Source organism: Vipera berus (genome assembly GCF_964194415.1).
Source record: "Vipera berus genome assembly, chromosome: W".
NCBI lineage: Eukaryota > Metazoa > Chordata > Lepidosauria > Squamata > Viperidae > Vipera > Vipera berus.
Window position 1 is genome coordinate 18,170,639 of NC_138210.1, and position 12,461 is coordinate 18,183,099.

Below are 12,461 nucleotides of genomic sequence, written 5' to 3' on the forward strand. Positions count from 1 at the left end.
GCAAGTATTGCTCTATCATTGAGTTAGTTTTCTCAGCCGATTCATTAGTATTTGGATGGAACCCACAACTAAGCCCGTGAGGAACCTATTAATTTGATAAACTCTTGCCAAAACTTTGTGGTAACCTGCACCCCACCCCACCCCAAATCAGAAATGACATACCTTGGGACTCCATCTAGTCTATATATATGTTGCACGAAAAATTTGGCCAAGGATCAGGCTGATGGGATTTTCAGGCATGCCACAAAATGCACTTGGTTCAAAAACAGGTCAATCACAGTCCAAATTACTGTATTTCTGGAACTCTCAGGCAGTTCCAAAATGAAGTCCATGGCTATCTCCTTCCATGGTCTGCTGGGGTTAGACACTGGCTACAACAGTCCATGAGGCTTCCCTGGCAATTTTTTCATGGAAGCACAAGTCGGGCACCCAGCAATGTAGCTCTCTATGTCCTTGTTCATCTTAGGCCACCAAAATTGCCTCCTGGTATCATAACCCATTCTTTCCCTGGGGGGGGGATCTATTTCATTTCTTCTTCATTTCTTTCTGAGGGTTCTGCCATTCTCCTGAGGGGGAGGGGGAAGGCTCTGTGGTATGTTTTTCTGCTTTGCTACAATGTATCCTTTCTGCTGTTTCTACATACTTACTGTCAAGTTTCCGACGGATGAGCTCTTCAAATGACTCTGAGGCATTGTTTACCTTAAAAGTCTTTGTATTTTTCAAAACTTCTTCCCAACCCCTCACCCAATGATCAAGAGTCTGGGAAGCAGTGGGCAACTGAGGGTATTCTGGTATGGGGTTGAATTCTTTCCCTGTGGCTACCCGGAAAGGAGTGTAGCCGGTGCTGATGTGTACTGAATTATTGTAAGCTGCCTCTGCGAAAGGGAGGAGGTCAGTCCAGTTTGTTTGTTGGTAAGAAACGTAGCATCTAAGATATTGTTCCACCATTTTGTTGGCAGATTATGAGGCTCCATTAGTAGCTGAGTGAAAAGCAGTTGATAGGCCTTGAGATGATCCAATTCATTTAAGAAAATTCCTCCAAAATTTTGCTGTGAACTGCACCCCTCTGTCTGAAATTATTCGCTTAGGGGCACCATGTAGCCAGTAGATATGTTTTAGGAACAACTTAGTCAGGCATTGGGCTGATGGGAGTCCTTTGCAGGCGATAAAATGAGCTTGCTTTGAAAACAGGTCTATCACAGTACAGATGACAGTATTTCCTCTACTGTCAGGTCGGTCTACTATAAAGTCCATAGATATTTCTTCCCATGGTTGAGAAGGGTCGGCCACCATTTGCAGGTTTTCCCTGGGATTCTTTTCATGGTGGCACATACAGTACAGCTCCTGACATAGTTTTCCACATCTCATTTTAGTCCCGGCCACCAGAATTGCCAGCGAGTGAGATGTAGAGCTTTTAGATATCCAAAGTGTCCAGCCTGTTTGACATCATGGCTGTGTTTGAGAGTGTTAAGACGGAGAACTTCAGGCAAGTACAATTCCCCCACCCCCTTGTAAGCCAGACCATCCCTGCATGTTAGGGATGTCTGATTGTCTTTGAACCATTGATCAGTGAGGAGTTCTCATTTTATCTTCTTTACCCCAGGGTCATCAGGATTAGGGGTCCTGTGAGGTGTGAGTTGGGCAGCAGTTTGTGGACTGGAGATAATTGCCTCATTAATTTCTTCACGTTCGCTTTTGTACTGGGGCAATCTCGATAGTGCATCAGCTAGGAAGTTTTTCCTTCCTGGTATGTACTTTAGAGTAAAATTTAAAAAGTTAAAGTACTGTGCCCATCGCACTTGCTTTGAGGACAATTTGCGGGGCGTCTTTAGTGCCTCTAAATTTTTGTGATCTGTCCATACTTCAAAAGGCACCTTGCTCCCTTCTAAATAGTGTCACCAGTTTAATAGCCCCCACCTAATAGCGAAGGCCTCCTTCTCCCAGACTGTCCATTTCCTCTCGCTTTCAGTGAATTTCTTAGAGGTGTAGGCACAAGGTTGCAGGACCCCATTTTTATTCTTTTGCAGTAACACAGCTCCAACTGCCACGTCACTGGCATCAGCTTGAATTACGAAGGGCTCCCCTGGGCAGGGGTGCTTTAGAACTGGTTCAGCAGCAAATAGTCTTTTTAAATTCTCAAAAGCTTTCTGACAACTCATAGTCCATGCTAGTGGTTGGCCAGGTCATGGTTTTCCCCCTCCCTTGCCCATTTTGAGTAGTTCTGTAAGGGGTAGAGAAATCTCAGCAAAAGAGGGAATGAATTGATGGTAGAAGTTGGCAAACCCTAGGAAGCTCTAGAGCTGTTTGCGAATCTTTGGGGGCTGCCATTCAATTATAGTTTTCACTTTGACTGGGTCCATTTCGATGCCCTTGCCGGAAATTCTATAGCCAAGATAATCTAATCGGGTTTGGTGAAATTCACATTTTGACAATTCGACATAAAGTTTGGCATTCAATAGTTTCTTTAACACTTCTCTGACCAGTCTTATGTGATCAGTCATATTCGTACTGTATATCAGGATGTCATTAAGATACACCAGAACCCCTTTGTATAAATGATCATGTAGGACCTTATTAATCAACTGCATAAATATGGCTGGGGCCTCCTGCAGTCCAAATGGTATGACTTTGAATTGGTAGCTTCCTAAGGGGCAGTTGAACACCATTTTCCACTCATCCCCCTCCTTTATTCTCACCCGGTAATATGCTTCTCTCAGGTCTAATTTAGTGAAGACACTCCCCTTCGCCAGGTGGGCTAGTAAGTCTTTCAGGAGGGGGAGAGGGTATTTATTTTCCACACTCACCATGTTAAGGCCCTTATAGTCTATGCAGAGATGAAGAGACCAATCTTTTTTTTTCTTTGAACAACACAGGGGCTCCCACAGTAGACTTGTGCTGTTCGATGAATCCCCTCGCTAGGTTTGTATCCACATATTGCTGCATCTCCTCCATTTCAAGGGGGGACATAGCATACATTCTTGGTCGTGGAAGTTTGGCCCCCAGCAACAGTTCAATGGAACAATCATTGGGTCAGTGAGGAGGCAAGATATCGCATTCTTTCTCACTAAATGCCTCCGCTAGGTCCTGGTACTCACTGGGGATAAGTGGCTCATCTGGTGGCCGTAAGGCAGCCATGTGTGCTCGCTCATTGGCTGGGCTAAAATCTCCTGTAACATCTGTTGAATCAATGGGGGGATTGGGCCCTATGGGTAGTCTCACAGTTCTCATTCCTTTTTCCCACCAGATAAATGGCTTCCATTTGTCTAGCCAGGCTAGTCCTAGGATCACAGTCTCAGTCATTTTTGGAGCCACCAGGAAGCGAATAAACTCCCAGTGCTGGCATATTTCTAGGCATAAGGGCTCTGTTAATTGCGTGATTAAAGTCCCTCCCATTAGGGAGCCATCGGCTTGCTCAAACCTCACAGGTTTGGAGAGTGGCTTAGCCCGTATGCCCAGTCTCAGGGAACATGACAGGCTAATGATGCATTGGGAGCAGCCAGTATCGACTAGTACTTTCAAGTCTATTTGTGCCCCTGATTTAGGGATTATGAGTTTAGCAGGCAATGTAAAAGGTGGGACGTGTCGACTCGCCATCGGGTCATTCTCCCCTTCATCATCGCTGTCAAAGCTGGGTAGAGTGGGGGCAGGTCCAGATGGTGGGCCAGCATCCTCCTGGGTGGGGGATGTAACCTGGGCAACGGGCTCCTGGGTAGCCCAGCTGGACTTTTCTCTTGGTGGCTGCTGTGCAGGTCTCCTCCTCGTTGCTGGTTCCAGTCTACTCTGCCGTTGCAGGTAGGGAACTGGACAGTTTGCTGCTTGATGTCCCTACTGTCTGCAGCAAAAGCACTTGATTGGCAGGCCTGTAGGTGGCCTAGGTCTTTCAGCAGTAGCAGTAGTTAGAGGTTTTTGGGAGGGTGGTAGCCTTTTGGGTTCTGGCTTTGGTGCAGCTTCAGGTGGGAGAGGCTTCTTATAGTAGGCGAGCTGGATATCTAATTTCACTGCTGCCTGGTACCATTCTTGCAGCTGGTCAGGCACAGCTCGGTAGATACATGTCAGAGAAAGGTGGTCATCAAACCCTTCTCTAAAATGATGAATTATGGATTGCTCAGGCCATCTCTCTATCCAACCAGCAATCTTGCGAAACTCCCGCACGTACTCCAGGGCAGGCCAGCCAGCTTTTTTTATCTTGTGGATTTGTTCTTCTGCTTTGAGGGCAATGGATGTGTCCTCAAATCTTTCTCTCAGCCATAGGAGGAAAAGGTGGGGGTCCTCCAATTCAGGGGCTTGCTTGTTATATAAATTGTTTAATCATTAGGATGCTTCTCCCTCTAGGCTGGACGCAATCACATCGACCATAGCACCTGGGTCTGGGTAGAGATAGGCCCAGCAATTCAAGTGAGAGCGTACTTGGTTGAGGAAAAAAATCAGTTTCTCTGGGTCCCCATTGAAGGTTGCTCTGAAGGGTGGGCCCATCATTGGTTGCTGGGACCCCCATTGCTGCTGGCCCCATCCTGGTTGTTGATTCAATGGCTGCTAGGGCCCCCACTGCTGCTGATGGAGCCCCAGTTGCTGGCTACCCCATTGGTGCTGCTGTATGCCCAGGCATTGCACATTTGGTCCCTGCTGCTGCTGATCTACTAGGAGATGTGTTAGCCTCAAGTAATGTGGCTCCTCCCTCAATTGCGGGCCCCTCAGTGGTTGCTTGGTGCTGGGGGGTGGTGACCAGCCTCCATGGAGTTGTCATCCTCCAACTAGCTGTTGCTCTCCAGGCTTCTGCATCACCCCAAGCTGTTGCAAGGCCTCTATTAGCTGATTTAGGCCCAGAGGTTGCTGCCTCTCCTTCTGTGGGGGTTGCCATACACCCCACTGCTGCGGGGACTCTAGGTTCTTTTCCTCTGTGGGACTGGAGTCCCTAGCAGGGAACTCCAGGGGTTGGAGGGCTGTTAACTCTGCAAAAGGGGGGCTGGAGGCCTCTCTCGGCAGGAGCTGTTCTGCGCTCCTCACTTCTGGCTCTTCAAAACTTTCTGCTAGATAGTCGATTGATTGGCTAAGGGCTGCAGATGGATATTTCCATCTAGGAAATATCTGTCTCCCCAAGCGGCATTATTACAAAGTCAGCTTATTGCCCCCAACAATCTGGGTCCTCATTTTACCTACCTCGGAAGGATGGAAGGCTGAGTCAACCTTGAGCCTGGTGGGATGCGAACCTGCATTAATTGCAGGCAGCTGGTGTTACTTAAGGAGGCATTAGCCCACTGCTCCACCAAGGCTCTTGATGTCAAGTTTCCGATGGATGAGCTCTTCAAATGACTCTGAGGCATTGTTTACCTTAAAAGTCTTTTATTAGAGCCCTATAACATTGGCAAAGCTTGCTAGGAGAAGCTGGAAGTTAAATCAATTGAAATATTGAGCCCATCAGACCTGCTTGGGGGATAGTTTTCATGGGGACTTCAGGGCCTCTAAATTCTTGTGGTCCATCCACACCTCAAAAGGGATCTTGCTACCCTCTAAGAACTGTCTCCAGGTAAGCAACGCCCAATGGACCGCATAAGCCTCCTTCTCCCACACTCCCCAGCATCTCTCGGTATCATTTTCTAGGAGGTGTAAGCACATGGCTGGGGCTTCCCTTCTCTGTTCTTTTGAAATAGGACTGCCCCCATGGCTTCTATTATGAAGGATGCTGCTGGATCTGGGTGTTTAAGAGTTGGCTAAGCTGCAAAAAGCCACTTGAGCTTTCAAAAGCTGCTTGACAGTCCATAGTCCAGTTGTTCTGTACCAGCCTACTACCGGCCCTGCAGAAAAGGCAGGGACAACCCCTTTTACAAAACGGCAAGAGGCTGGAACTAAGCCTGCCAAATTTATTAACATAAAACAGAGCAAACAGAGCAAAGAGAGCAAACACGAACCATGAAACAGGAGCTATTCAAACGGTTGCCTTCAGCAAACCAGCCCTCCCACACATTCCCCTTTTAAACAGTTCAGGGCGTGGCTTCTCTCTGCCTCCTTCCGAGGTGCCCCATTGCCTTCTTCTGTTTACTCCTGATTGACTGCCTCCTGCGTCGGGCGTCCTTGAACAAGGCCAGCTGTGGGTCATCTTCATCCACGCTGTCAGGCTCACACAGCTGGGTCTGCGTCGTGACCAGATGAGAGGGGCCTGGCTGAGGGCTCTGTGGAGCCTCAATACTATCCTCAGCAAGGTCTCCAACACACCCCTCCTCCTCCTCTGAATTGTCCGACCCAACTGCCGAACCCACAGGCTGACCCTGAATCACAACACTATCCCGCACCGCAGGGCCCTTCCCCCGGGTCTGCCGATCCGGATGCGGTTGGGATGGAAATTGTTCATGAAAAGCGGACACCAAAGCAGGGGCATGAACGGTTGCTCGGGGACCAACAGAGACCGATGAAAGACTGGGTGCACGCGCAGGGAACGTGGCAGAGTTAAGCGATAGGCGACCGGATTGATGACAGCCTCGATTGGGAATGGTCCTAAATATCGGTGATCTAACTTTCTCACCGGCCGTGTTGACGGTAGGTTCCTGGTGGACAACCAGACCCGATCTCCCACCGATAGTGGAGGCGTATCTCGCCTTGACTGATCAGCAAACCTTTTGTAATCAGCCTTGGCCTTCTCTAACTGACGTCGCACCAATCGATGGATTGCCTGTAACTCTGCCATGAAGTCGTTCACTGCCGGCTCCGGTGAGTCCACGGGAGAAAGGGGGAAAAACCAGGGGTGATATCCCACATTGGCCAAGAACGGTGTCATCTGTGTGGAGGTGTGCTGCGAATTGTTGAATGCAAACTCAGCTATGGCCAGATAGTCCACCCAATTGTTTTGCTGCAGATTGACGTAGCAGCGCAGATATTGTTCCAGAATACCGATGACCTTCTCGGTTCCCCCGTCAGTTTGAGGATGATGTGCGGACGAGAGGCAAATCTTGATATCCAACGCATGCATCAACTCCTGCCAGAAGCGGGCTGTAAACTGGGGGCCCCTATCAGAGACGACTCTATCAGGGAGGCCGTGCAGCCGAAACACCTGCTGAATGAACATACGACTAGTGGCGCGGGCTGACGGTAAGCCGCGACAGGGGATGAAGTGCGCCATCTTGGTCAGCATGTCCACCACCACATACACTGTCATAAAACCAGAGGATGGGGGTAAATCTGTCAGAAAGTCCATGGACACAGCCCCCCAGGGTCTTTTGGGTGTCGGCAAGGGCTGCAGTAATCCAGGCGGGGCCCCTGTCGCTGACTTGGCCTGCCTGCATGGGATGCAGGAAGTGACATAGGACTGGACGTCGTGTCGGACTCGGGGCCACCAGAAGGTACGGGAGACCAGGTTCAGGGTCTTGAACAGGCCAAAATGCCCCACCGCCGGGTTATCGTGACACTGGCTGAGGATGAGTCCCCTGAGTGGCCCTCCCGGAACGTAGAGCCGGTCATGATAATACAAGAGTCCATCCGTGACCGTCCAAGGAGAATCTGGCCCCACCTCCTCCTTCCGCTGAGCCACCCACACCTCCTGCTGCTGTGCCTCCCGGATCCGAGCCCGTATATCAACCGGCTCCCGCACCGCAGCAAAAGACTCGATGGGGATCACTGTCCTGGGCAGAAGCTTGTCTTCCACTCAGGAATATTCGGGCTTCCTGGACAGAGCATCCGCTCTTTGATTGTGCCCGCTAGGTATGTACCGAACTCGGAAGTCGAACCTCTCAAAGAAAAGAGACCACCGGATCTGGCGTTGGTTCAAATTCCGAGCGGTCTGCAGGCTTTCCAAATTCTTATGGTCCGTCCGGACCTCGATTTGATGCCGCGCTCCCTCCAGATGATGCCTCCAGGCCTCGAACGCCACTTTCATGGCCAGAAGCTCCTTCTCCCAGATTGTATAATTGCGCACCGAAGGGTTCAGTTTTCGTGAATGGTACGCACAAGGGAAGAGGGTACCGCTGGGCGTCGTTGCCTGGAGTAACACCACCCCAATGGCAATGTTGGAGGCATCCATCTCCACGACAAACGGCCGTTGCAGGTCAGGATGCTTCAAGATGGGCTCCTTCATGAAGGCTTCCTTCAAAGTCTGGAAGCCCGTTGTTCTGGAGCGTTCCACTGAAACCAAGTCTTCTTCTGCAGGAGCCAGGTGAGGAGGGCTGTCAAGGCAGCAAACCCAGGGATGAAAGCTCGGTAATAGTTGGCGAACCCAAGAAGTCGCTGAACATCCTTCACACGACGTGGGGGTTGCCAACTCTGCAAAGACTCAACCTTACTCGGCTCCATGGGGATGCCCTCAGGAGAAATGCGGTGACCCAGGAAATCTATGGTCACCCGGTAGAACTGGCACTTCTCCAACTTGGCAAACAGCCGATGTTCTCGGAGTCGCTGCAGGACCTGATGGAGATGCTGATGGTGCACTTCACGCGACGGGGAGTAGATCAGGATGTCGTCCAAGTAGATCATGACAAACTGATCCAACAAATCCCGGAAAATGTCATTCATGAAATGCTGAAACACGGCGGGGGCGTTGGTCAGGCCAAACGGCATCACCGTGTACTCAAAATGTCCATAACGAGTACCAAATGCCGTTTTCCACTCATCACCCGGCCGAACCCTGACGAGGTTGTAAGCTCCACGCAGGTCCAGTTTCATGAAGATCTTAGCCTCCTGGAGTCGGTCCAAGAGTTTGGGGATGAGGGGCAGCGGGTAACGATTGCGCACCGTGATGGCGTTGAGTTTCCTATAATCGCAGCAAAGCTGCAATTCGCCAGACTTCTTTTTAACGAAGAGCACTGGTGCAGACACTGGCGAGGACGAGGGCCGGATGAATCCACGAGCCAAATTCTTCTCCAGAAAGTCCCGCAATGCAGCCAACTCGGGGTCCGACATGGAGTACAAACGCCCCACTGGGAGAGGCGCATCAGGGACTAAATCAATGGGGCAGTCATAGGGCCTGTGCGGGGGTAATTGATCCACCTCTGTCTCGCTGAACACATCAGCAAAGTCGGACAGTTCGGGAGGCAAGGAAACCCCTGGGGAACCCTCCACCTGGCCGGCACAGATATGGCGGGTGTGGTCCACACACTGCAAGCTTGGGTAGGTGACCAGGTTCTGTGACCAATAGATCTGTGGGTCATGCGCCCGGAGCCACGCCAGTCCCAAGACCACGGGGAAATGCAGATCTGAGGTGATATAGAACTGGATGGCCTCCACATGGGAACTGATGGCCATACATAATGGTTGCGTGGCGGCCGTAATAGGCCCAGACAGGAGCACTCGACCATCGATAGTCTCCACTAACATGGGCGGTTCCACCGGGCACTGGGGGACAGCCCATTTGGCCACAAATGCTGAGTCCATAAAATTTGTGGTGGATCCAGAGTCAATTAAGGCATGGACTGGAATCCCCTTTGGCTTGCCAGGAAGGATCAGACGTGCCTCCAAAATCAGATGCCGTGGAGGTCCACAGGCAGCATCGGAAAGACGTCGCTCAGTGTTGTTGTGGGACGCCCGATCTATCACACCGTCTAGATCGGGCTCGGGGCATTTCCCGACAGAAAAGTAGGGGACTTTCTCGGGGCAGACTCGGTCACTGATGCCCGCTGTCGCTTCTTTGGGCAAAAAGCAGCCAAATGCCCAGGGTCCCTGCAGTAAAAACACAACCCCCCCAATCGTCGTCTGTTCATTTCAGTCACCGATAGACGAGACCTGGCGGCACCCAGATCCATTGGCTCCTCCCTTTGAACTGGGGTCTCACGCACAACAGGGGCTGCAGGGGTCTGTGGGGTGGCACGGCGACTCCTTCGCTGCTGCAACTGAGCATCGATCCGCAGGCAGAGATGGATCAGCCCATTCACGTCTGAGGGAATATCCACACGGGCCAGCTCATCCAACATCTCCTCCGACAATCCATCCTGGAAGGCATCCACGAGCGCAGCCTCATTCCAGGCGGAATCCTGGCTAAGCAGCCGAAAATTGCTGATATAGCCCTGAAAATTGCTGATATAGCCCTGAAAGCCTCAGAGCTTTCAGGCGTCGAGTAGCAGTCTGCGTCTTTATAGGGTCCTCATACATCAGACGCATATGATCACAAAACCCCACAAAGTTGTCCAACAATGGACTAGGTTGAGCCAGCAGAGGCGTGCCCCAACGAGCTGCATCACCCGAAAGAAGGCTTAACACAAACCCCACCTTATCCCCACCTTATCCCCACCTTAGTGGGGAAATCAGCTGCTCTCACGTTGATAAAGAGCTGGCATTGTCCCAGGAAAGCAGGAAACAGTTCTGGATTGCCAGTAAATTTATCCGGCATCGCAACTTGGCATTTTCTCCTGGGTGGGGGTGATGATGGGGGTGCAGCATGGACCTGAGCTTGCAATTGAGCCACCTGAGCTGCCAACAAAGCGAGTTGCTGGGTGAGCTGGGCATTCTCAGCACGTAGCTGCTCCATAATAATAATAAGGGGTGGGAGGCTGAAGGCAAACTGTTCTGTACCAGTCTACTACCGGCCCTGCAGAAAAGGCAGGGACAACTCCTTTTACAAAACGGCAAGAGGCTGGAACTAAGCCTGCCAAATTTATTAACATAAAACAGAGCAAACAGCAAAGAGAGCAAACACGAACCATGAAACAGGAGCTATTCAAGCGGTTGCCTTCAGCAAACCAGCCCTCCCACACATTTCCCTTTTAAACAGTTCAGGGCGTGGCTTCTCTCTGCCTCCTTCCGAGGTGCCCCATTGCCTTCCTCAGTTTACTCCTGATTGACTGCCTCCTGCGTCGGGCATCCTTGAACAGGGCAAACTGTGGGTCATCTTCATCCACGCTGTCAGGCTCACACAGCTGGGTCTGCGTCGTGACCAGATGGGAGGGGCCTGGCTGAGGGCTCTGCGGAGCCTCAATACTATCCTCAGCAAGGTCTCCAACACCCCCCTCCTCCTCCTCTGAATCGTCCGACCCAACTGCCGAACCCACAGGCTGACCCTGAATCACAACACCAGTTGAGCGGCTGGCTCGCCTTGGGCTTCAACCCTCCCCCTCCCATCTTTAATAGCTATGTGATAGGTAAGGCTATCTGTGCAAAGGAGGGGATGAATAGTTGGTAGAAGTTGGGAAACCCCAGGAAGCTCTGCAGTTACCTCCGAGTTCAGGGGGCTTCCCATTCTAATATGGCTTTCACTTTCCCAGGGTTCATTTATACCCCCTCACTTGATATGTGGTACCCCAAGTAGTCCAAACTAGTTTTGTGGAAATCACACTTGGATAGTTTCGCATAAAGTTTAGCTTTCAGTAGCTTCTCTAGCACTTCCCTCACTAGCATCATCTCAGAGTAGATGAGAATGTCACCAGGTAAACCAACACCCCTTTGTACAAATGATCATGCAGTAGCTTGTTAATTAGCTGCATGAACACATCTGGTGCTCCTTGTAGTCCAAAAGGCATCACTCAGAATTGGTAGAGCCCCAAGGGGCAATTAAAAGCTGTCTTCCATTCATCCCCCTCTTTGATCCTCACACAATAATATGCCTCTCTCATGTCCAGCTTGGTGAACACCTTCCCCTTGGACAGGTGCCCCAGCATGTCCTTCATGAGGTGGAGGGGGTACATAGTCTCCATTCAAACTCCATTAATCTCCTTGAAATCCATGCACAATCTCAATGATCCATCCTTTTTCTCCCTAAAGAGCACCAGAGCTGCCACTTTGGATTTGGCAGGCTGGATGAAACCCCTAGCTAAGTTCTTATCCACAAAGGTTCAGAGCTCATCCATCTCCCCTGGGGTCCTGGAGTACATTTTTGGCTTGGGGAGTTTTGCCCCTGGCAGCAACTCAATTGCACAGTCTGTGGTGTGGCAAGGAGGGAGCGCATCTTATTTCCGCTCACTAAATACTTCTGCCAAGTCTCGATACTCTTTCAGGATGCTTGGCTCTGCTGGGCTGCTCTCAGCTAGCAAGTTAATTGTCTCTGCTTTCACTTTCACAGTCGATCACACTCACCTTTCAGCGGATTCTCCATTCCCTACTCTTTCTCGGCTTTACTCCTCAGTCACCACTCGTTGCTTCCCCAGTCAATTGACGGGTTCCACTTTTTCAGCCACAACAACCCCAGTATCATTGTCTCTGCCATCTTTGGGGCTACAATAAACTGGATGGTCTCTTCGTGGCTTCCTGCCCTTCAGCTCACATGCTCGGTTAGGCAGGTTGCAGGCATGCACACACACAAGCAAGCCATCTATTTGCTCAAATTTCATGGGTTGCTTCAGTCTCTTAAGTCTTAGTCCCAACAAGTCCACCATCATCAGGCTGATTAGGCAGCGAGTGCACCGCGACTCTAACAGGGCAGTGAAAAAACCCTTTGCTCCTGACTGGGACACTACCACATCCACCTGGACAGTCAATGGTGCCCCTTACCATTGGGTCATCTTCCCCACACTGTCACTCTTATAGAAAACCGGTCCAGGCTTGTTGGGGGT